Here is a 25,986-nt window from a genome sequence, read left to right on the forward strand (position 1 = left end):
TGCAGTACACAAGGTTCTGTTTGTGCAGATGACATTTTCTAAACACTGTGTTCTTGGTAACATACTTATGTTTTTTACTGGCCTATTATTTTGTTTTTAGCTTTTCATATACTCAAGACACCACCATACAGTTCTCCCTGGAGAAAATTCCCATTGGTGAGGACATGCAGTGTACCCTCCTGACCTCGGTGGAGTCCTGCAGGAGCACAGGTTTACTGAGAATTGAGGGGAAATTTGTCAACCCTGTTCAGGTACGTGTAATCGCAGAAAGAAAAACTGTACCCTATATCACTATTTAAAAACTGTTTTTGTAGTTATCGTTCTATTGCTCAGCCCTAGAGGAAGCACGCCAAAGTCAGCTTCTTGCTGAAGTTGAACTAAGTATTAGATGCTTAAGTCAAAAAATCAGTTTAAATATACGGTTGTGGCAGTGACACAAATTGACTTGATGCATAACTTAGATATATTTGCTGATGAAAGTTTTTAAACTTATAAAATGTGACTAATTGTCGGTGTGCCTCAGAACCATATGGAAAAAAATTGCAAAAAAAAAAAAAAAATCAACAGACATAGCAAACCTTGTGAAAACTAAATGTATGTGATTGCCAAAACTTCTGGGCACAACGGCACTGTGTGGTCCCATATCAGTTCCAGTTTTGGTGTTTGAGTATTTACAGATGCTGATCATTAACTGCATCAATATCGGACTGTTTCACACCAGGTGTTCCTGTGCAAGCCTGTGTACGAACAAGTCTTGCAGACTCTGGACAACCTGTCCTTGATCGAGGAACATCGCGTCACTCCGAGCCAGCCGCCCACACCCCCACCACCGACGCCTTCCTCCACCAGACCTCACCGCTTTCCTGACCCCCAGGGAGGACTCTTCACAAGGGACCCTCCCTACATCAGTTTTCTCACTCGTCACTGTCCGCGCCTTGTCTTTACAGTCCCACAACCTCCCTCTGCCCTCTCCGTCGTCGTTCACTCAGCTCAGAGTCACCTTACATGTGGCAGAACTGCAGGTTCAGCTCAGTGCTGACCTCACCCAAGGCCCAGGGCTTAGTTAGCCTGTGCTTCCAAGACCTGGAAGGAGACTTTACCAAAGACCATCCTCACTTACTGGCAGTTGAGCTGGCTCTACGCTCACTGCTCATGGAAGACCTCTTAGAGCAGAACCCCAAGTCCAAGTACAAACATTTAATGGTGTCCCGCGGAGCTCCCAAACCCTCCTCGCTGAGTCCGAAGGAGTACCTCTCTCAAAGCTGTCCGTCTGCATCCAATGCCTTGTGCCCAGACATGCCGCTCATTGCCTTCCCATATGGAGGAGGCCCAGAATGTCTTCCAGCTCTACCAGAGGCATCCGAGCACCCCTTCAGCTAACAGCCGCAAACCTAAGAGGGGCCCAGATTGTCCCAGTACTCCACCGCCCTCACCTACCCACTCTATACCGTCTGCACAGCCTCCCCCAGACTTCGATAACTCATTAGTTCATATCAGCGTGCTACTGGTGGACCAAAACCACCCTGAGTTCAAAATGCGCTACGGCAGTGTGGGGCGAAGTGTGGACGTCGACTTTAACTGCCTTGACGTCTTAATCACATTACAGACGTGGGTGGTCATCCTAGACTTTTTTGGCATTGGCTCCACAGCCAATAACCACGCAGTAAAGGTACCCACAGTGTCCTCACAACCTGCGCCGAGACATCTACTGTGTGAGCCTGACATGAGTGACGAAGAGGTCACAGAAGTCGTCAACACCAAAGTGGACCTAAAGGTAGGCATGTGGGCCTTTTGCATCCTGAACGGAATTCTGTGGGAAGGAGTCTTCAAGTCCACAGGAAGCAGAAACGAACAGTGTGTTTTTAACGGACCTGCCTCATATCAGTTTGGAAAGAGTTTGAAGTTGGTTTTCAAAATTATCCAGAAGTCAGGAGTATCCCCTGCCCTGAGATGCTGGGAATGTGCCCGCATAAGCAAAGGCCCAATCCCAATTCACCTCCTGGCCCCTCTCCCTTTAATCCCAGTTCTAAGGGGTAGTGGTTGAAATGGTCCAACCCTTCCAGACCTGTTCCGTCATCATCAGTCATCAATGTCACTATAAACAGATGTAACTTTGTTTGGGACATAATTCTCCATGTGGGCAGCAGCTGGAACTGTCTGTGTTCCATGGGCTTTGGACATCTGTTTACCACTATAGACCACAAACCACCACACTAATGACATCTGTTTACCACTATAGACCACAAACCACCACACTAATGACATCTGTTTACCACTATAGACCACAAACCACACTAATGCCAACCAGAACACACTGAAGGGTTGGACCATTTCAGAGAGGAATGTTTACACCACTGTCCCTTAGAATGGAGTTTAAAGAGGTAGGGCCAAAGGGGTCGGGGTTAGGGGGAGGGCCAAGGGGTGAATTGGGTTCGGGCCAATATCCTTCCACTGAAACTAGCTGACTAATGGGAATGATCCAGTTCCTCATGAATCCAACGTGAACGTTTTCAGTCGTTCGACTCCTGAAATAGAGGATAATAAACTGATAGAACGCACAAGGGAGAACCGCTGGAGCTGTGGTGGCACTTCTGTCCTTAAGGCGTGTAGAAGCAGCCACAAACTATCAGTAGTGATGAGCGTTAGGCTAACAGTTAATGCATTAGGCTAGCAGTTAATGCATTAGGCTAATGGTTCATGTATTAGGCTAACAGTTAATGCATTAGGCCAACGGTTCATATATTAGGCTAACGGTTCATGCATTAGGCTAACAGTTCATGTATTAGACTAATGGTTAATGCATTAGTCTAACGGGTAACACATTAGGCTAACAGTTAATGCATTAGGCTAACGGTTAATGCATTAGGCTAACGGTTAATGCATTAGGCTAACAGGTAACACATTAGGCTACGGTTCATGAATTAGACTAATGGTTAATGCATTAGTCTAACGGGTAACACATTAGGCTAACGTTAATGGATTAGGCTAACGGGTAACGCATTAGGCTAACGGGTAACGCATTAGGCTAACGGTTAATGCATTAGGCTAACGGTTAATGCATTAGGCTAACGGTTCATGCATTAGGCTAATGGTTCATGTATTAGGCTAACAGTTCATGTATTAGGCTAACGGTTAATGCATTAGGCTAACGGTTAATGCCTTCTGAGGCTTTCACACATATATCATGTGTTTAGAAGCAAATGTCAGGTTTTTCTTGATGCAGCAGAACTTGAGCCTGTGTTCTAGCTTCAAAGACAAACTCCAACTGTCCGTCAAAGTAACTCTGCGGTCCAACCATCTTCAACTAAAAGGCCACAGTTGTACCATTCATCGCCTCTGTCTGATGGTGTTTGTGAACTGAACTGTTCATCCAATCAGAGCTGCCTCAGTTCGGTCCTCTGTAAATCTACTTCCTGTGCAGTGGGGCTTGTCTGTAAATCTACTTCCTGTGCAGTGGGGTCCTTTGTAAATTTACTTCCTGTGCAGTGGGGTCCTCAGTAAATCTACTTCCTGTGCAGTGGGGTCCTTTGTAAATTTACTTCCTATGCAGTGGGGCTTGTCTGTAAATCTACTTCCTGTGAAGTGGGTTTGTGTGGTTTGTTTTTCATCTTGTGTCAGCGTCTGCTTTTTCATTCTCAGGTTCACTCTTTGACTCTCGTGTGAACAAGAAACTGAATGAACTTGCCCGAGCCAGTGTTTCAAAGTTATCGGCTCACTTGGAAATGTTGGGTGCGTATGAAAGTTTATTTTTTAATTGGATGAAATGAGCCGTGCAAAACAAAATAATGAAAGACAGTGTTTTGTTTACACTTTTCAGAGGGAGATCTGGCACTGCAGGGCAGTTTAGGAAGTTTGTCCCTTAGTGACCTGACGCCGCACGGAGATTTGTACCAAGAACGCTTCACCACCGAGGAGGAGAGGCCTGGTCTTCAACATCCACAAGTAGGCACCGCAGAAACACAAGGAGTTCCAGGGATCTGACCGACATGTCAGCCAACTCTGTGTCTGTTGACTAATGCCGCCTTTCCACTACATGGAACCGGCTCGACTCCACTCCACTCTGGTACCAGGTCCTATTCCAGACCGTTTCCAGTACAGGACTCTAGTACCAGGTCCTATTCCAGACCGTTTCCATTAGAGGACTCTGGTACCAGGTCCTATTCCAGACCGTTTCCATTACAGTGATCCCTCGTTTATCGCGAGGGTTATGTTCTAAAAATAACCTGCAATAGGCGAAATCCGCAAAGTAGTCAGCTTTATTTTTTACAATTATTATATAGTTTTAAGGCTGTAAAACCCCTCACCACACACTTTATACACTTTATTCCGTAATGGTGCCCTACAGCCGTGTAACTTCTCCCTTCCTTCAGCGTATCCAGAATTCCAACTTTTGTGCGATGGTTAGCATCTTCCTCTGCCTTTTGGGTGCGACCGCAGGTGCCTTTGTCGTTGCAGAAAGTTTCGTCAACATTGTGGGTTTTGTCGGGGAGAAAACTGTCAAACATACAGCACTTCAGAGTCACACTGCTAGAAATCGAACATTTATGTAAATGTGGCAGAAGAACGCATTCTGTACTGTACAGGAGACACGGCACGGAGGAGAGTGACTGACAATGGTCTACGGTCCCTTAGCCAATCAGGACACAGAACACAATGCGCGTTCATATGCTGTAAAAAAAAAAAGCATGCAAAATTGCACTAAAAAAAAATCCACAAACAGGGAGGCCACGAAAGGTGAACTGCGTTACAGTGAGAGACAAGTGTACAGGATACTCCCCACTTTCCAGTACCTGGTCGTCATAGCGATGCGGTGCATTACTTCTGTGTCGTCTGCTCAGAGTCGCTGATAAACTCACTGGTTGCCTGTTGTCTCGTCAAACTCCTCCTGAATTTTTGCGTCTGAACCTCCTGGACAAACCATGGTGTACTTTTACAGACTGTCATCATGTAGATTCACCTACTGACAGATTTACTGGAAAAGGGCGGGGCACACACACCACTCTGACCAATCAGAGGTCTGCAGTGTTTACACAGTGTCACCTTTAGTATCTGGTCCCCAGTCCTGGAACCTCAGTGGAGGTGATACCAAAAAACTAGTACCAGGTACCAGATTCCAAAAAACTAGAACCAGGTACCAGAGTCCAAAAACTAGTACCAGGTACCAGATTCCAAAAAACTGGAACCAGGTACCAGAGTCCAGGTCTGTTTTCGTAATGGAAATGCAAAAGGACAAGTCAAGTCGAGCCGGTACCATGCAGACCGGACCCTTTGATGGACCAGACCAGACCCTTTGTGGGCTGGACTGGACCCTTTGGTGGGCTGGATTTTGCTCCTGGTCCGCATGTTTGACCCCCCTGTTTTCATATTTGGACCTAATGTTATTGTGATGTCATTGGTGAAGCAGTGCTGCCCATGTCCTCAGTGAACTGAACAGAGGTTGGTTCTGGTTGGTTCTGGTGTGTCCAGGTACGGCCATCCTGATCCGCACCTGGACAGGGAGTGTGACATCAGGGTGTGTATGAAGATGGCCTCCGTCCACTACGTCCACACTCAGCGGTTCCAGGCTGAGGTGGTGGCCTTCATCCAACACTTCACCCAACTGCAGGATGTCCTGGGAAGACAGAGGGCCGCCATGGAGGGACAGGCTGTAAGTCCACCTTAAAGACCCTTAAAGACCCAAATGTCCACCTGTAACCCTTAAAGACCCAAATGTCAAACAGGTGGACAGATGGACAGTTGGGCAAGTGGACATTTGGACAGGTGGAAAGATGGACAGGTGGACAGGTGGACAGATGGACAGGTGGATAGGTGGATAGGTGGACAGGTGGACAGGTGGATAGATGGACAGGTGGACAGGTGGACAGATGGACAGGCGGACAGATGGTCAGATGGACAGTGTGGTCCAGTCCTTATCAGTCTGTGTTCTACCTCTACAGATCCGGGACCAGCCCCAGCGGGCCTCCAGGGTTCTGCTGGACATCGAGGCCGGGGCACCGGTCATCCTGGTCCCAGAAAGTTCCCGGTCCTCCAGGGTCATCGTGGCCAACCTGGGCCAGCTGAAGGTACAGAACCAGTTCCTGGGCGGGGACATACGGGACCTTCTCCTCAAAGACAAGGTAGAGAAACTGACCATGGTCCATGCCTTTGTCCCTGCTCTGGTGAGTCCAGCGGCATGTCCACCCACTGCCCCCCCCCCATTCTCTAACAACATTGCATTCATTTAACACTGGATTCTTTTAACACTACCACCTGTCCTCCTGCAAAGGCACAAACAGACACCAGATAGAGTTAAAATAACACCATGGACCTGGTCCTGCTGGCGTCCCCCTACAGTCCACCCAAAGGACCTGAACACAAAGTCTGAAGGACCCAAACCTCCACAGTGTTGCTTTAACTCATCCTTCAGTTCTTTTCTCAGTTCTTTTCTTCATGTCAGGTGTTAAATGAATCCATTGTTGCCTGATCCTGTTTATTTCCATCATTAACACGTTCACTGGTCGTTGTCTGACTTCAGTTAAATGTGTGAATATTTGAGGTTCTGCTGATGTTCTTGGACCCATTTACTGTGGAGAACATCAGCAGAACCACAGTGTGAGGCGCATCCTTCCATCATCTAAGACCCATGGACAGATGAACAGACACCTGTAGCATGTCTTCAGTAGGACGGAACAGATGTGTCCAAACAGTCTGTAGGACATGTGGGTGGACAAGCTTTGACTGTGAGGACAGACTACTGTGAGGACAGAGGACTGTTTCTGTTCCATGTATTGTGGATGCATTAACAGTAGCTCAGTGATGGTCTCAGTCTGTCTCCTACATTTATGTTTTCTTGTGAAGAATCTGATCCTGCATGCAAACTCATACAAGGATCCAACCCATTACCAGGTACTGAGCGTGTGTGTGTGTGTGCATGCATGTGTGTGTGTGTGTGTGTGTGTGTGTGTGGTGTGTGTGTGCTGTGGAAAAGGCTCCGTTCACACATGTGACCTGGATCTGATCTGTTACAGACAGTCTGAACAGCACTAATCTGACCCGGACCACTTTCATATGCGGTCCTAAATCTGAACTGTGCCTTCAGACCTGCTATGGGCAGAGCCTTAGACCTCCCGTGGGCAGAGCCTCAGACCTGTGGGTGGAGCCTCAGTTACTGAGTGAACAGAGGTGCCGGTCTGAGTCTGTCTGAACATGTGGTTGAACATGACCTTTACGCGGAGGCGGGGTCATGTGTAAATGTCCAGCCCACTCCCTTCTTTCCAGCCTCCTCATTGGGTGTAATGTGGTTCGATCCTCCTGTTGAATCAGTGAGTTCAATAGGACCATGGGACTGAAGGTACATACTGGTGTCTGTCAGTGACATCACTGCCTTTGACCATATGTGGTCACTTCAGTGGATGCTGTGGTTCTGGGCCCGACACAGAAGCTGTCAGTGGGCGGGCTTACATACATGATTGACAGCTATAATTGTTGATCAGTGTTAAAGTGTGACTAGAAAAGGGTCTGATGTTTACGACAGTGTCAGCAGGATGGATGTGGACTGGACTGGACTGGCACAGAACTGGAATAGGATGGACTAGACTAGGACTGGACTGGACTGGACAGGAACAGGACTGGGACAGGACTGGGACAGGACTGGACTGGACTGGACTGGACTGGACTGGGCTGGGACAGGACTGGGACAGGACTGGACTGGACTGGGACAGAACTGGAACAGGACTGGGACAGGACTGGACTGGACTGGACTGGGCTGGGACAGGACTGGACTGGGACAGAACTGGAACAGGATTGGTCTGGGACTGGACTAGGACAGGTCTAGGACTGGATGGCACCGGACTGGACTAGGACTGGGACTGGACTGAACATGTTGTTGTTGTCTGTGTTTAATTTAATCTGTGTGTTCCATTAAAAGGAGCATGTGAGGAGGGCAACAGAGAGGAGTCCTGAGGAGGACAAGGCCCCAGACCCCCCCAAGAGCACCACCAGGAGCCCCCCAGCCTCCACAGGGTTCACCCTGCAAAAACCACAGCCCCCAACGTCCAGATCAGACCCTCAGAAGGGCCCCCCTGACCCCCCTGACCCCCCTGGACCCCCAGCACCTCAGGTACAGTAATGCTGCATTTCCACTGCATGGAACCGACTCCACTCTGGTACCAGGTCCTATTCCAGACCTTTTCCATTCCAGGATACTACCCACTTTCCAGTACCTGATCATCATAGCGATGCGGTGCGTTCCTTCTGTGTGCTCTGCTCACAGTTGCTGATAAACTCACTGGTTGCCTGTTGTCTGGTCAAACTCCTGCTGAATGTTTGCGTCTGAACCTCCTGGACAAACCATGGCGTAGTTTTACAGACTGTCATCATGTGGATTCACCTACTGACAGATTTACACAGTGTCACCTTTTAATATCTGGTCCCCAGTCCTGGAACCTCAGTGGAGGAGAGACCAAAAAACTAGTGCCAGGTACCGGATTCAAGGTCCTTTTTCATAATGGAAACGTTAAAAGGCCGAGTCGAGTCGATACCACATAGTGGAAACGCAGCATGAGAGTTTGGAGGGGGGAGAGGAGGAGGTTCATATATATTTGCTGGAACCCAGACATCAGCTATAGAAGTGTCTTTGAGTGTCCAAACAGTGCTATATATATATATATATATATATATATATATATATATTTATATATACAGTACAGACCAAAAGTTTGGACACCTTCTCATTCTTCGCATTTTCTTTATTTTCATGACTATTTACATTGTAGATTCTCACTGAAGGCATCAAAACTATAAATGAACACATGTGGAATTATGTACTTAACAAAAAAGTGTGAAATAACTGAAAACATCTCTTTATTCTAGTTTCTTCAAAGTAGCCTTAGCTCTGATGACTGCCTTGCACACCCTTGGCATTCTCTTGATGAGCTTCCAGAGGTAGTCACCTGAAATGGTTTCCACTTCATAGCTGTGCCTTGTCAGGGTTACTTAGTGGAATTTCTTGCCTTATTGATGGGGTTGGGACCATCAGTTGTGTTGTGCAGAAGTCAGGTTGATGCACAGCTGACAGCCCTATTGGACAACTGTTAGAATGCATATTATGGCGAGAACCAATCAGCTAAGTAAAGACAAACGAGTGGCCATCATTACTTTAAGAAATGAAGGTCAGTCAGTCCGGAAAATTGCAAAAACTTTGAATGTGTCCCCAAGTGCAGTCGCAAAAACCATCAAGCGCTCCAACGAAACTGGCTCACATGAGGACCGCCCCAGGAAAGGAAGACCAAGAGTCACCTCTGATGCTGAAGATAAGTTCATCTGAGTCACCAGCCTCAGAAATCGCAAATTAACAGCTCAGATTAGAGACCAGATGAATACCACACAGAGCTCTAGCAGCAGACACATCTCTACAACAACTGTTAAGAGGAGACTGCGTGAATCAGGACTTCATGGTCAAACAGCTGCTAGGAAACCACTGCTCAGGAGAGGCAACAAACACAAGAGATTTATTTGGGCCAAGAAACCCAAGGAATGGACATTAGACCAGTGGAAATCTGTGCTTTGGTCTGATGAGTCCAAATTTCAGATCTTTGGATCCAACCGCCGTGTCTTTGTGCGACGCAGAAAAGGTGAACGGATGGATGCTACATGCCTGGTTCCCACCGTGAAGCATGGAGGGGGAGGTGTGATGGTGTGGGGGTGCTTTGCTGGTGACGCTGTTGGGGGTTTATTCAAGAGTGAAGGCAACCTGAATCAGCATGGCTACCACAGCATCCTGAAGTGACATGCCATTCCATCCGGTTTGCGTTTAGTTGGACCATCATTTATGTTTCAACAGGACAATGACCCCAAACACACCTCCAGGCTGTGTGAGGGATATTTGACCAAGAAGGAGAGTGATGGAGTGCTGCGCCAGATGACCTGGCCTCCACAGTCACCGGACCTGAACCCAATCGAGATGGTTTGGGGTGAGCTGGACTGCAGAGTGAAGGCAAAAGGGCCAACAAGTGCTAAGCATCTGTGGGAATTTCTTCAAGACTGTTAGGAAACCATTTCAGGTGACTACCTCTGGAAGCTCATCAAGAGAATGCCAAGAGTGTGCAAGGCAGTCATCAGAGCTAAGGGTGGCTACTTTGAAGAAACTAGAATAAAGAGATGTTTTCAGTTATTTCACACTTTTTGTTAAGTACAAATTCCACATGTGTTCATTCATAGTTTTGATGCCTTCAGTGAGAATCTACAATGTAAATAGTCATGAAAATAAAGAAAATGCAAAGAATGAGAAGGTGTGTCCAAACTTTTGGCCTGTACTGTATGTATATATATATATATATATATAATATATATGTACACTGAACAAAAATATAAACGCACCACTTTTGTTTTTGCTCCCATTTTTCATGAGCTGAACTCAAAGATCTAAAACTTTTTCTGTGTACACACAAGGTTTATTTCTCTCAATATTGTTCACAAATCGGTCTAAATTTGTGTTAGTGAACACTTCTTTGCTGAGATAATCCATCCACCTCACAGGTGTGGCAGATCAAGATGCTGATTAGACAGCATGATTTTTGCGTAGGTGTGCCTTAGGCTGGCCACAATAAAAGGCCACTCCAAAATGTGCAGTTTTATCACACAGCACAATACACAGATGTCACAAGTTTTGAGGGAATATGCAATTGGCATGCTGACTTCAGGAATCTCCACCAGAGCTTTTGCCTGTGAATTGAATGTTCATTTCTCTACCATAAGCCATCTCCAAAGCTGTTTCAGAGAATTCATGAAGAAGACTGTGCGAGGAAAATGGTGGTCACACCAAATACTGACTGGTTTTCTGACCCCCCTGGACCACCCAATACAGTAAAACTGCACATTTTAGAGTGGCCTTTTATTGTGGCCAGCCTAACTCACACCTGTGCAATAATCCTGCTGTCTAATCAGGATCTTGATATGCCACACCTGAGGTGGATGGATTATCTCAGCAAAGGACAAAGGAGAAGTGCTCACTAACACAGATTTAGACAAATTTATGAACAATATTTGAGAGAAATAGGCCTTGTGTGTACATAGAAAAAGTTTTAGATCTTTGAGTTCAGCTCATGGAAAATGGGAGCAAAAACAAAAGTGGTGCGTTTATATTTTTGTTCAGTGTATATATATATTATATATATATAATATATATATAGATTAGAGAGAGAGAGAGAGAGAGAGAGAGAGAGAGAGAACCATGTCAAACCTGCAGGACTGTGGTTCTCCAGGACCAGGGTTGGACACCCTGCTCTACTGTGTGGTGGATGTTATTCAGTTTCTTCAGTGGTCCTTGTCTCCTCTCTGTAGACCAAATGTGTCCTCTGTCTTTAGACCATGTGTGTCTTTTGGACGTCATGGCGTTGGACCTCCAGCAGATGGACATCTTTGCAGCTGAACGCTTGGGCATCCAACCCCGGGACAGCGGCTCATCCTCAGAATCATGTGACCTCATCGTCTTTCCGTCCTACTCCGTCCGCCGTGTGGGAGGAAACCTGCTGAAGGACTGCTGTCGACTGAAACTGCAAGTGGAACGCAACCTGGACAAGTAAGGACTGGTCTGGAGGGTCTGCAGCAGGGTCTGGAGGGTCTGAGGGGTCTGCAGCAGGGTCTGAGGGGTCTGCAGGGTCTGGACTGAACTGAACTGTGGACCTGCAGGTTTTTGGTAGGTCCCCCTAACCCTAACCCTATGTGTTTTGTCTGTCTTTCAGAGAGCTGAGTCATGTTGTCCCAGATATGTGTGTCCATGGCAGTCTGTCCTCAGTCCACTGCTCTTTGGACCTGGAACACTATCAGCTGATCCGAGGTCTGCTGGAGAACAACCTGGGAGAACCAGTGGAAGAGTTCCTGCGGCCGTACAACCTGCAGGACCCCAGCACCTATGTAAGAACCAGAACCACAAACCCAGAACCACAACCACAGAACCAGAACCACTGACACACACCAGAACCAGAACCACAGACATAAACCAGCACCCAGAACCACAGACACAAACCAGCACCCAGAATCAGAACCACAGACAAACCCATATCTGTTCATAGTTTCATCTAGAACGTAGTGGGTCCTACTGGTCATGTGACCTGAGTGGGTGTGGTCTCCCGACCTGAGTGGGTGTGGTCATGTGACCTCAGTGGGTGTGGTCTCCTGACCCCTTATCCTCTTCTGTCTCTCTCTGTGTCAGACGGTGCTGAGTGGGGACGTGTACACCAGTCTGTCCTTCATGGTGGACATGATGGACGTCAGCCTGGAGCTGTTGGACAGTCCCAAAGACCACCCACGCACACGCTCATTAGCCAGGTGAGAACAGCCTCCAAACAGAACCACAAAAGAACCGCTCCATTGAAGTCCAGGGCCAGTGCAGGGTTCCTGGGTTCTTGGCGGTTCTGGGCGGTTTTGGGTTCCAGTCTCAGCTGGACCACAGCCTGTCCATATTCAGTTGGTCTATACTCTGTCTGTGCCTCTGGATGAACAACATCTGCATTTACTCCCAAAGTACCCAATGCTAATGCTAATGCTAATGCTAGGCAGCTGTGGCTCTGGATAAGGAACATCTGCATCTGCATTTCAATCAGGACACCAAGATCCTTCTACACATGAACCACCTCTAGGACATTTCCCTCTAAAGTAGACACTACTGGGATAGTTTCAGGCCACTTCTTAGAGTTTGAGAATAACATCATCTTAGTCTTTTCAGTATTGATAAGTTTCAACTGAAGAAGTGAGTGCTGGATGGTATCAAAAACTTTCTGCAAGTGTTCTATGGCTTGAGTAAGAGTTGAGTATGGCTTGTGGTTCCTCATAGTCCACTCAGTCTAATCAGGTTCTTGTGGTTCCTCTGGTTCCTGGTAGTCCCCTCAGTCTAACCTGTGCTGTTTCTCTTTGGTTCTTTGGTTCCTTTAGGTTTGACTTCATGAAGTCCAAGCTGCTCTTTGAGAGTTTCTCCAACGGTTCCAAGTCGGTCAACCTCGTGTCTCACTCTCTGCTGGCGTACGACACCCGGTTCTCTGAGTCCAGAACCGGTCCCAGAGGAACCAGCAGAAGCGGACACAACGTCTTTGACTGCATTCTGCAGCCATCAAGAACAGGAACCAACCGAGCGTCACTGCAGCTGGAACTGCACTACAGGTACAGGGATCACATGAGCACAGGTCTGATCACATGACCAGAGGTCTGACCACATGTCCATGTGTCCACCTGTCCACATATGCAGAACCTGTCCCTCCTGGTTCTGGTTCTCAACCCTGGACTTTATGGGTTCTGGTTGTGGTTCTGGTTCTAAACTCTGGTCATTATGGGTTCTGGTCCTGGTCCTGGTTCTGGTCCCAAACCCAGGTCTTTGTGTCCTCTTCTGTCCTTCAGGTCCACTCGGGACTCATCCTCCTTCACGGTGGTCCTCAACAACCTGAGGGTCTTCCTCATCTTTGATTGGCTGCAACTGGTGCGGGACTTTCTGCGGTTCCGGTGGACCAGACGGGTGGACCTTCAGAACTGCCCCAGGTCCAGCCTGGTACTGTCTGCACCAGTTCTGCCTCTGCCTCTGGCTCCGCCTCTGCATCCTCTGGGAACGGCGCGTCATGCCAAGACCGTCAAGATAGGCGTGGTCACCAAGAGGTCCACAGTACCGGTGACCCAGGACCGACGGCTGGAGGTCAAGGTCAACATCACAGGTCGGCTGAGACCCAGACCACCCAGACCCATGACCCCCCAGACCCTAGACCCTAGACCCCCTAGACACTAGACCCCCGACCACCCAGACCCTAGACCCCCAGCTGACACCCACACCCCCCAGACCCCCCAGATGAGACCCACACCATAACCCCCGAGATCCACACCCCCCCAGACCCCCCAGTTGATACCCAGACCCTAGAACCCCAGACCCCTAGACCCCCTAGACCCCTAGACCCCCAGAGCCCCAGACCCTAGACCCCCCAGACCCACACCCCCAAGGCCAACACCCCCCAGACCCAGACCCCCTAGACCCCAGATCCTAGACCCCCCAGACCACCCAGACCCAGACCACTAAGACCCAGACCCCTCAGACCCCCCAGCTGATACCCAGACCCCAACCCATTCAGACCAGTGCCTGTGTTTCACACTGTCTGTCTGTGTGTCTGTCCTTCTGTCTGTCTGTGTGTCTGTCTGTCTTCAGGTACAGAGTTCGTGGTAGTGGAGGACTGCTCCAGTCTGGACACCAGTGCCATCATTCTGAAAGGAACCACTGTCCTCACATACAAGCCCCGCCTCCTGGACAGACCCTTCTCGGGAAGCCTCGCTGGGATAGAGGTAAGGACCACCATTAACCCTTAAAGACCCTTAAAGGCCTAAACGTCACCTTTAACCCTTAAAGACCCTTAAAGGACCTAAATGTCCACCTTTAACCCTTACGGACCCAAACGTCCACCTTTAACCTTTAAAGGACCCTTAAAGACCTTTATAGACCAAACATCCACCTTTTACCCTTAAAGACCCTTACAGACCCAGATGTCCGCCTTTAACCATTAAAGACCCTTAAAGGCCCTTACAGACCCAAACGTCCACCTTTAACCCTTAAAGACCCTTATAGACCCAAACGTCCACCTTTAACCCTAAAGACCCTTAAAGACCTAAATGTCCACCTTTAACCCTTACGGACCCAAACGTCCACCTTTAACCCTTAAAGACCCTTAAAGACCTTTATAGACCAAACATCCACCTTTTACCCTTAAAGACCATTACAGACCCAGATGTCCGCCTTTAACCATTAAAGACCCTTAAAGGCCCTTACAGACCCAACGTCCACCTTTAAACCCTTAAAGACCTAAACGCCCACCTTTAACCCTTACGGAGCCAAAGGCCCACCTTTAACCCTTAAAGACCTTTATAGACCCAAACATCCACCTTTACCCTTAAAGACCCTTACAGACCCAGATGTCCACCTTTAACCATTAAAGACCCTTAAAGGCCCGTACAGACCCAAACGTCCACCTTTAACCCTTAAAGACCCTAACAGACCCAAACGTCCACCTTTAACCCTTAAAGGCCCTTACAGACCCAGACGTCCACCTTTAACCCTTAAAGACCCTTACAGACCCAAACATCCACCTTTAACCCTTAAAGGCCCTTACAGACCCAAACGTCCACCTTTAACCCTTAAAGACCCTTACAGACCCAGACGTCCACCTTTAACCCCTTAAAGGCCCTTACAGACCCAGACGTCCACCTTTAACCTTAAAGGCCCTTACAGACCCAAACGTCCACTTTAACCCTTAAAGGCCCTTACAGACCCAAACGTCCACTCCACCTTTAACCCTTTGTGTCCCAGGTGTCTCCTGTCGTCTGGGCAGTGAACAGGAGACGGCCCTGTCAATCATCGACCCTGTCAATGTTCAGATTGAGCTGTGTGGAAGTCCCACCTACCAGAGCAGCTCCGGCCTATTGGATGCCTTCAACGTAGAGGACATCCCCCCACTGTTGGAGGTCAGAACACACCTGAACACATACCTGAACACACACCTGAACACACGCCTGAACACACGCCTGAACACACACCTAAACACACACCTAAACACACACCTGAACACACACCTGAACACACGCCTGAACACACCTAAACACCACGCCTGAACACACACCTAAAACACACCTGAACACACGCCTGAAACACACCTAAACACACACGCCTGAACACACCCTGAACACACCTGAACACACACCTGAACACACACCTGAACACACACAAACCAGTTAACACACACCTGAACACACATCTGAACACACACCTAAACACACACTCTGAACACACACTGAACACACACTGAACACATACCTGAACACACCTGAACACACACCTAAACACACACGCCTGAACAACACACCTGAACAACACACACCTGAACAACACACACCTGAACACACACCTGAACAACACACACCTGAACAACACACACCTGAACAACACACACCTGAACAACACACACCTGAACAACACACACCTGAACAACACCCGAACACATACCTGAACACACTGAACACACACTAAACACACACCTAAACACACATGCCTGAACACATACCTGAACACATACCTGAACCACACCTGAACACACCTAAAACACATGCCTGAACACATACCTGAACACACACCTAAACACACACACCTGAACACACGCCTGAACACACGCTGAACACACACCTGAACACACAAACCAGTTAACACACACCTGAACACACACAAACCAGTTAACACACACCTGAACACACACGCTGAACACACGCCTGAACACGCCTAACACACACCTGAACACGCCTGAACACACCTGAACACACGCCTGAACACACACCTGAACACACCTGAACACCCCTTGAACACATGCCTGAACACACGCCTAACACACACATGAGACACACGCCTGAACACACAACACACACCTGAACACACAAATACACACCTGAACACACCTGACACACACCTAACATACACCGACACACCTGAACACCCACCTGAACACACCTAAACACACACCTAAACCAACACCTGAACACACCTAAACACACACCTGAACACACACCTGAACACACCTGAACACACGCCTGAACACACACCTAAACACACACCTAAACACACACCTGAACACACACCTGAACACACCTGAACACACACCTAAACACACGCCTGAACACACACCTGAACACACCTGAACACACACCTGAACACACCTGAACACACACCTGAACACATGCCTGAACACACGCCTAAACACACACCTGAACACATGCCTGAACACATACCTTAACACACACCTGAACACACACGCCTGAACACACCTGAACACAGGCCGGAACACACGCCTGAACACACACCTGAACACACCTGAACACACGCCTAAACACACACCTGAACACACGCCTGAACACACACCTAAACACACACCTGAACACACCTAAACACACACCTGAACACACCTGAACACACACCTAAACACACACCTGAACACACCTGAACACACACCTGAACACACACCTGAACACACGCCTAAACACACACCTGAACACACCTAAACACACGCCTAAACAGACACCTGAACCCATCTGAACACACGCCTGAACACACACCTAAACACACACCTGAACACACACCTAAACACACACCTAAACACACACCTGAACACACCTGAACACACCTGAACACACACCTGAACACACCCGAACACACCACCTGAACACATACCTGTTGTATTTGGTGTCCAGTCTTCAGGCTGTCTCAGTGTCCAGTTGTCCAGTTTTTTCACTGACCCTCAGTGGTGGTCATCTGTCTGTCCTTCAGATCCAGTTTCCTGCTCTGGACATCCGTCTGTCCTATAATGACATCCAGCTGTTTCTGTCCATTGCTAAGGTCCATTCCCACTGCCAGCACACCGCTGCCCCACCACTGTGACCCTGGAACTGACACCAGCGCTCAACCCATCCCCCCCAGACACAGCAGTGGACAGAAGACCCAGGCACCCACAGGTATGTGTGCACACACACACACACACACACACACACACACGTTAAAAAGAACTGTATGGATTTTTTTAGGTATTTATTCAAATGCAGATATTGTGGAGGTTCATTTTTGTTGTTCTTTTCTGTTTCTATTTTATTTATTCTTATTTCACACTCTTTTATTCAATAATGTTGGTTCCTTTGTTTGGATTGAACTCAAATCCTGTTCTAATGTTAGTTGTGAACTAATAGAACCTGAACATTTGAACAGGATCTGAAACTGGAATGTCTGGAAAACAGAATTTCAGTTTGAACACACCAAGGTTATTATCATCAATGAAAACTAACAAAATGACCAAAACTAGAATTGTATAAACATTTTCGTTAACTGAAATAAATAAAAACTAGAATTAAAAGAAAGAAAACATAACTAACTGAAACGGTATTGTGTGTTTACCAAACTAACTAAAACGGAATAAAAATTCTTGATCAAATTCCCTTGGTTTTGGTCTTTGTCAATGTCAGATTGATGTTCAATGGATTTCTTTGTCTCTCTCAGTTTTCTGTGCTGTCTCCATACGACACTTTTTGCTCCGTCACTTGTGTTCACTTGTGGTTTCCAGTCGTCTTCTGGTCCCCACTCTACCTGGAAACATGGAGACTAAAGCAGCAGAGTCCTGTCTGGGATTGATTTGAATAGGAGCACAGAGAAGAAGAGAAAAGAGACCACTGAACTACAACTGAACTACAACTGAACTACAGCTGAACTACAACTGAACTACAACTGAACTAAACCTAAACTAAACTATAAACATTTTAGAGCAAAACAAAACTAACAAAACTATCAATCCTGCTCCAAAAACGAATTTAATCGAACTGAATTAGAGAAAAAGTCCAAACTAAATCAAACTAAACTAGAATGAAAAATCCAAAACTATTAGAAACTTGGGTTTGAACACAGTTTGAACATTTTGTGATATAACGTTAGATCCTGTTGGGATCAAATAAAATGTGTTTAGTATTTGTGCAGATTTCTGATGGAGTTCAGTTCTTCAAGGAAATAATCATTTAAAAAAAGAAACAAATAAAAAAATGGCCTTCTAACAGTATCATGAGTATATGGTGATATATTGGTGTGGTGTCCTAGTATTGTGTTTTTTACCGTATCTCCAGATTTCTTGCTGGTACTCAGCCCTGTTTCCACCCACATTCATAGAACTCAAACCAAACCATTGAAAACCTGCAGCTCCTCACCCTTTTCAGTGTCATTGTGAGTTCTTCCAGTAGTTTTTTTATTTTTTACTGTTTTGGATCCACAGGGGGTCAGCTGACCCATCTCCAGGACCTGGGCTTCAGAACAGAGGACTGTCGCAGAGCTCTGGTCCACTGTAAAAGGTCTGTTCCATTCTGGGTCCATAGACACAACACCTGTCTGAACCTGTTTCCATCTGACACTAAACCTGCTTCTGGTCCTGGTTCTGGTCCTGGTCCCCCCTCAGGCCACCTGGACCAGGCTGCTGCGTGGCTGTTGGAGAACGCAAGACACCATGGCGGCTCATCCAGGTCCAGGTCCGACTCGGGTTCCCGCTGTCACTCCACTCCTCTGTCTGGGATCGAAGTCAAAGCTGAGAGCGTCTGCATCTGCTTCATCGACGACTGCCTGGACTGTGACATCCCACTGGCAGAGCTCACCTTCAACAGTAAAACCTCAACCCTAACCCTAACCACAACCTTGACCCTAACCCTAACCCTCACCTTCAACAGTAAACCTCAACCCTAACCCTAACCACAACCTTGACCCTAAACCCTAACCCTCACCTTCACAGTAAACCTCACCCTAACCACAACCCTGACCCTAACCACAACCCTGACCCTAAGCTAACCACACCCTGACCCTAACCCTAACCCTAAACACAACCCTGACCCTAACCCTAACCCCTAACCCTGACCCCAACCCTAACCACAACCCTGACCTAACCCTAACCACAACCCTGACCCTAACCTTAACCCTAACCACAACCCGACCCTGACCCTAACCCTAACCCTAACCACAACCCTGACCCTAACCCTAACCACAACCACTAACCTTAACCCTAACCACAACCCTGACCCTAACCCTAAACACAACCCTGACCCTAACCCTAACCCTGACCCTAACCACAACCCTGACCCTAACCCTAACCCTAAACACAACCCTGACCCTAACCCTAACCCTGACCCCAACCCTAACCACAACCCTAACCCTAACCACAACCCTGACCCTAACCTTAACCCTAACCACAACCCTGACCCTAACCCTAACCCCTACCCTAACCACAACCCTGACCCTAACCTTAACCCTAACCACAACCGACCCTAACCCTAACCCAACCCTGACCTAACCCTAACCCTGACCCCAACCCTAACTCCTAACCAAACCCTGACCCCAACCCCTAACCTCTAACCACAACCCTGACCACCAACCCTAACTCTAACCACAACCTGACCCCACCCCTAACTCTAACCACAACCCTGACCCCAACCCTAACCCTAACCACAACCCTGACCCTAACCCTAACCCTAAACACAACCCTAACCCTAAACACAACCCTAACCCTAACACAACCCTAACCCTAACCTCAACCCTAACCACAACCCTGACCCCAACCCTAACCCTAACCACAAGCCTACCCCAACCCTAACCCTAAACACAAACCTGACCCCAACCCTAACCCTAAAACAAACCCTGCCCCAAACCCTAACCCTAAACACAACCCTAACCACAACCCTGACCCTAACCCCAACCCTAACCCAACCCTAAACCACAACCCTAACCACAACCCTGACCCTACCCCAGCCCTAACCACAATTTCTGACCCTAACCCCAGCCCTAACCCCAACCACAACCCTGACCCTAACCACAACCCTGACCCTAACCCCACCCACAACTGTGACCCTTACCCCAACCCTGACCCTAACCCCAACCACAACCCTGACCCTAACCTGGCCCTAACCCCAACCACAACCCTGACCCTAACCACAACCCTGACCCTAACCCCAACCACAACCCTGACCCTAACCCTAACCACAACCCTGACCCTAACCCCAACCACAACCCTGACCCCAACCCTAACCCCACCCACAACTCTGACCCTTACCCCAACCCTAACCCCAACCCTGACCCTAACCCCAGCCCTAACCCGAACCACAACTCTGACCCTTACCCCAACCCCAACCCTGACCCTAACCCTAACCACAACCCTGACCCTAACCCCAACCCTAACCCCAACCCTGACCCTAACCCCAGCCCTAACCCAACCACAACCCTGAACCTAACCCCAACCACAACCTGACCCTAACCCCAGCCCTAACCCCAACCACAACCTTGACCCTAACCCAACCACAACCCTGACCCTAACCACAACCCTGACCCTAACCCTGACCCTAATCCTAACCACAACCCTGACCCTAACCCCAACCACAACCCTGACCCTAACCCCAGCCCTAACCCCAACCACAACCTTGACCCTAACCCCAACCACAACCCTGACCCTAACCACAACCCTGACCCTAACCCTGACCCTAATCCTAACCACAACCCTGACCCTAACCCCAACCCCAACCCTGACCCTAACCCCAGCCCTAACCCCAACCTTGACCCTAACCCTACCACAACCCTAACCCTAACCACAACCCTGACCCTGACCCTAACCCTAACCCTAACCACAACCCTGACCCTAACCACAACACAACCCTGACCCTACCCCCAACCACAACCCTGACCCTAACCCTAACCCCAACCACAACCCTGACCCTAACCCTAACCACAACCTTGACCCTAACCGCAACCCTGACCCCAACCCTAACCACAACCCTGACCCTGACCCTAACCCTAACCCTAACCACAACCCTGACCCTAACCCTAACCACAACCCTGACCCTAACCTTAACCCTAAACACACCTGACCCTAACCCTAAACACAACCCTGACCCTAACCCTAACCCTGACCCCAACCCTAACTCTAACCACAACCCTGACCCCAACCCTAACCCTAACCACAACCCTGACCCTAACCCTAACCCTAAACACAACCCTAACCCTAAACACAACCCTAACCCTAACCTCAACCCTAACCACAACCCTGACCCCAACCCTAACCCTAACCCTAACCACAAGCCTGACCCCAACCCTAACCCTAAACACAACCCTGACCCCAACCCTAACCCTAAACACAACCCTGACCCCAACCCTAACCCTAACCCTAACCACAACCCTGACCCTAACCCCAACTCTAACCACAACCCTAACCCCAACCACAACCCTGACCCTAACCCTGGCCCTAACCCCAACCACAACCCTGACCCTAACCCCAGCCCTAACCCACAATTCTGACCCTAACCAGCCCTAACCCCAACCACAACCCCTGACCATAACCAGCCCTAACCCCAACCACAACCCTGACCCTAACACCTGGCCTAACCCCAACCACAACCCTGACCCTAACCCTAACCACAACCCGACCCTAACCCCAACCCAAACCCTGGACCCGAACCCTAACCACAACCCTGACCCTAAATCCAACCCTGACCCTAACCCCCAGCCCTAACCCCAACCCCAACTCTGACCCTTACCCCAACCCCTAACTCCAACCCTGACCTAACCCAGCCCTAACCCCAACCACAACTCTGAACCCTTACCCCAACCCTAACCCCAACCCAGACCTAACCCCAGCACTAACCACAACTTGACCCCCCTTACCCCAACCCTAACCCCAACCCTGACCCTAAACCCCAGCCCTAACCCCAACCACAACCCTGACCCTAACCACAACCCTGACCCTAACCACAACCCTGACCCCTAACCCGGACCCTACTCCTAACCACAACCCTGACCCTACCCCAACCACAACCTGACCCCTAACCCCAGCCCCTAACCCCAACCACAACCTTGACCCTAACCCCTACCACAACCCTAACCACAACCCCTGACCTGACCCTAACCCTGACCCTAACTCCTAACCACAACCCTGACCCTAACCACAACCACAACCACAACCCTGTCCTAACCCCAACCACAACCCTGACCCTAACCCCAACCACAAACCCTGACCTCAACCCGAACCACAACCTTGACCCCTAACCACAACCCCTGACCCCAACCCTAACCACAACCCTGACTCCTAACCCCAACACAACCCTGACCCTATACCACCAACCACTGACCCTAACCCTAACCACAACCCTCACCCTAACCACAACCCTAACCCTGACCCTAACCCCAACCACAACCTTAACCCTAACCCCAACCACAACCCTGACCCTAATCCTAACCCACAACCCTGACCCTAACCCCAGCCCTAACCCCAACCACAACCCTGACCCTAACCCTAACCCTTACCCCTAACCCGAACCCTCTGACTGTGACCCTGACCCTAACCCTAACCCTGACCCTAACCCTAACCCCAACCACAACCCTGACCCTAACCCTAACCACAACCTTGACCCTAACCACAACCCTGACCCCAACCCTAACCACAACCCTGACCATACCCAAACCACAACCCCTGACCCTAACCCCAACCCACAACCCTGACCCTAACCCTAACCACAACCTTGACCTAACCACAACCCTGACCCCAACCCCTAACCACAACCGGACCCTAACCCAAACCACAACCCTGACCCATACCCAACCACAACCCTGACCCTAACCTAACCTGACTGTGACCCTGACCCCTAACCCTGACCCTAACCCCAACTCTAACCCTGACCCCTAACCCGAACCCTAACCCTGACTGTGACCCTGACCCTAACCCTAACCCCGACCCCTAACTCTGACCCAACCCTAACCCTGACCCCTAACTCTGACCCTAACCCTGACCCCTAACTCTGACCCTAACCCTAACCCTGACCCCTACCCCTAACCCTGACCCCTAACTCTGACCCTAACCCTAACCCTGACCCCTAACCCTAACCCTAACCCTAACCCTGACCCAGTCCATGATGGAATAAATGAAATACAATGAACACATCTGAATATGAGTTATGACCAGAGGTTTAAGAGGAAAAACACCACCTGACTGACTGTTCTTTCTTTGACTGTTATTTCTAAGTAAGTCAGTAAGTAAATTTTATTTATAAAGCACTTTTCACAGACAGAGTCACCAAGTGCTTTATCAAATCAAATCAAATCAAATTTTTAGAAACCCACCAAAATCCTCCAGGAGCAAACACTAGTGACTGGTGACAGTGGAAGGAAAAACTACCTTTAACAGCAGAAACCTGGAGCAGAGCCAGACTGAGGAGGATGGACGAGTGACAGGAGGAGAGAGAGGGTTAACGAGAGAGAGTAAAGGAGGAGAAAAGAGAGAGTGATAGAGATAGAGAGAGACTGGGGGGAGAGGGGAAGGTGGGGAGACACATGGAGTACATGTAACACTGTAAAGTAGCAACTTACATTGTGAGCAAATGAATAAAACAGTACAAATAAAATACAATTAGTACACCTGTGAAACACAAAGTACCATTAAAAACAATTTAAAATATGATGAATACATAGAGTGTATTCAGTTTGTGGTGGCCCTGAGTCAGGGGGAAACTAAAAAGCCTGTTTGAACAGGAGTGTTTTGAGGTGTTTTTCAAACTCTCTACAGAGGCCATGGACCATAAGTGTAGAGGCAGGTCATTCCACAGATGTGGTGATACAGCTTTAAAGGACCTGTCAGCCTGTGTGCTGAACAGGTGTGTGGAACCCTCAGCAGGTGCTGTTCTGAAGACCTCAGGCTACGAGCCCAGCTGTAGGGCTGGATCAGGGCAGTAGTGTATGCATGGACCTGGACATGTAGAGCCCAGAAAGTTAGCACCAGAATTTAAAATGAAAACGATATAGAACAGGAGCCAGTGGAGAGATTTAAGAATGGGAGTGAGTGTGGGTTCTCCTGTTTGTGCGGGTCAGAAGGCTGGCAGCAGAGTTCTGGACAAACTATAGACGGGCCAGCTCCTTCTGTTTAAGCATGTAAACAGGCTGTTGCAGTAGTCTAAGCCAGAAGACACAAATGAGTGAACGATCATCTCAAGCTCATTGATTGACACCATAGATCTGAGTTTGGAGATGCTGCGTAGTTGCAAGAAACAGTTTTTCACCAGGTGTTTGGAGTAGAATTCTAAAGACATGTCCTGATCAAAGATGACACACAGATTCCTCAGTTTGGTCTTCACTGAAGAGCTCAGGTCTCTGAGGTGTTGTTTGATCCCTGGGATTGCACTGTCCGGGGCAATGATGAGGGTCTGTGTTTGACTGGAGTTCAGCTGGAGGCTGTTATCATTTAGCCACTGCTCAGTTTGTGGGGCTCAGAGGAGTTAAAGGAGCAGTATATCTGGATGTCATCTGTGAATAGATGATAGGAGACATCACTATAGTGTTGGATAATGTGGCCAAGTGGGAGGACATACAGTAAGAACAGGACTGGTCCCAGGACAGAGCCATGGGGCACACCACACAGTAGATCCGCTGAGTCAGATTGGATGTTATTGATTGACACGCTGAAGCTTCTGCCGGTCAGGTAGGAGGAGAACCAGTCTAGCACAGGACCTGACATCCCTACCAGGTCCCTCAGTCTCTCAATCATTATGGGATGGTCCACTGTGTCAAAGGCCGAGGACAGATCTAGCAGGACCAAGACCGTGGATTTCCCGGAGTCGGCCTCCATCAGGATGTCACTAGACACTTTTAATAGTGCGGTTTGTGTTGAGTGGCGTTGTCTAAACCCAGACTGAAAGTGTCATAGATCTGGTGTGTCTCCAGAAAAGCTGTAAGTTGTTTAGATACTGCCTTCTCAAGGATTTTGGCAATAGGGGGAGCTTTGAAATGGGCCTGTAGCTTTTGAGCTCAGTGGGGTCCAAGTTGGTTTTCTTAGACTGTTCTCTATTTGACTGTTCATTCTTTGACTGTTATTTCTTTGACTGTTCTTTATATGACTGTTTGTTCTTTGACTGTTCTGTATTTGACTGTTCTTTCTTTGTTCTCTATTGACTGTTCTGTATTTGACTGTTCTATTTGACTGTTCTTTCTTAGGCTGTTCTCTATTTCACTGTTCTTTATTGGCTGTTTTTCTTTGACTGTTCTTTCTGTGACTGTTCTTTGTTTGACTGTTCTTTATTTAGCTGTTTTTTCTTTGACTGTTCTCTATTTGACTGTTCTCTATTTGAATGTTCTTTCTTTGACATTTCTCTAGTGACTGTTCTCTATTTGAGTGTTCTTTCTTTGACTGTTCTTTCTTTGACCGTTCTATATTTGAGTGTTCTTTATTTGACTGTTCTTTCTTTGGCTGTTCATATTTGACTGTTCTCTATTTGACTGTTCTGTTTTTGGACTGTTCTCTATTTGACTGTTCTTTATATGGCTGTTCTTTCTTTGGCTGTTCTTTCTTTAACTGTTTTCTATTGGACTGTTCTGTATTTGACTGTTCTTTCTTTGGCTTTTCTCCATTTGAGCTGTTTCTTTCTTTGACTGTTCTCTGTTTGACTGTCCTTTAT

The 25,986-nt window shown here is 48.3% G+C and overlaps 1 pseudogene; it reads left to right on the plus strand.

Moving 5' to 3' along the window:
• LOC115416769 (vacuolar protein sorting-associated protein 13D-like) overlaps nucleotides 1–25,986 on the plus strand; it is a 44,964-nt pseudogene that overhangs the window by 16,619 nt on the left and 2,359 nt on the right.

This window comes from Sphaeramia orbicularis, unplaced genomic scaffold, assembly GCF_902148855.1.
Source record: "Sphaeramia orbicularis unplaced genomic scaffold, fSphaOr1.1, whole genome shotgun sequence".
Classification (NCBI taxonomy): domain Eukaryota; kingdom Metazoa; phylum Chordata; class Actinopteri; order Kurtiformes; family Apogonidae; genus Sphaeramia; species Sphaeramia orbicularis.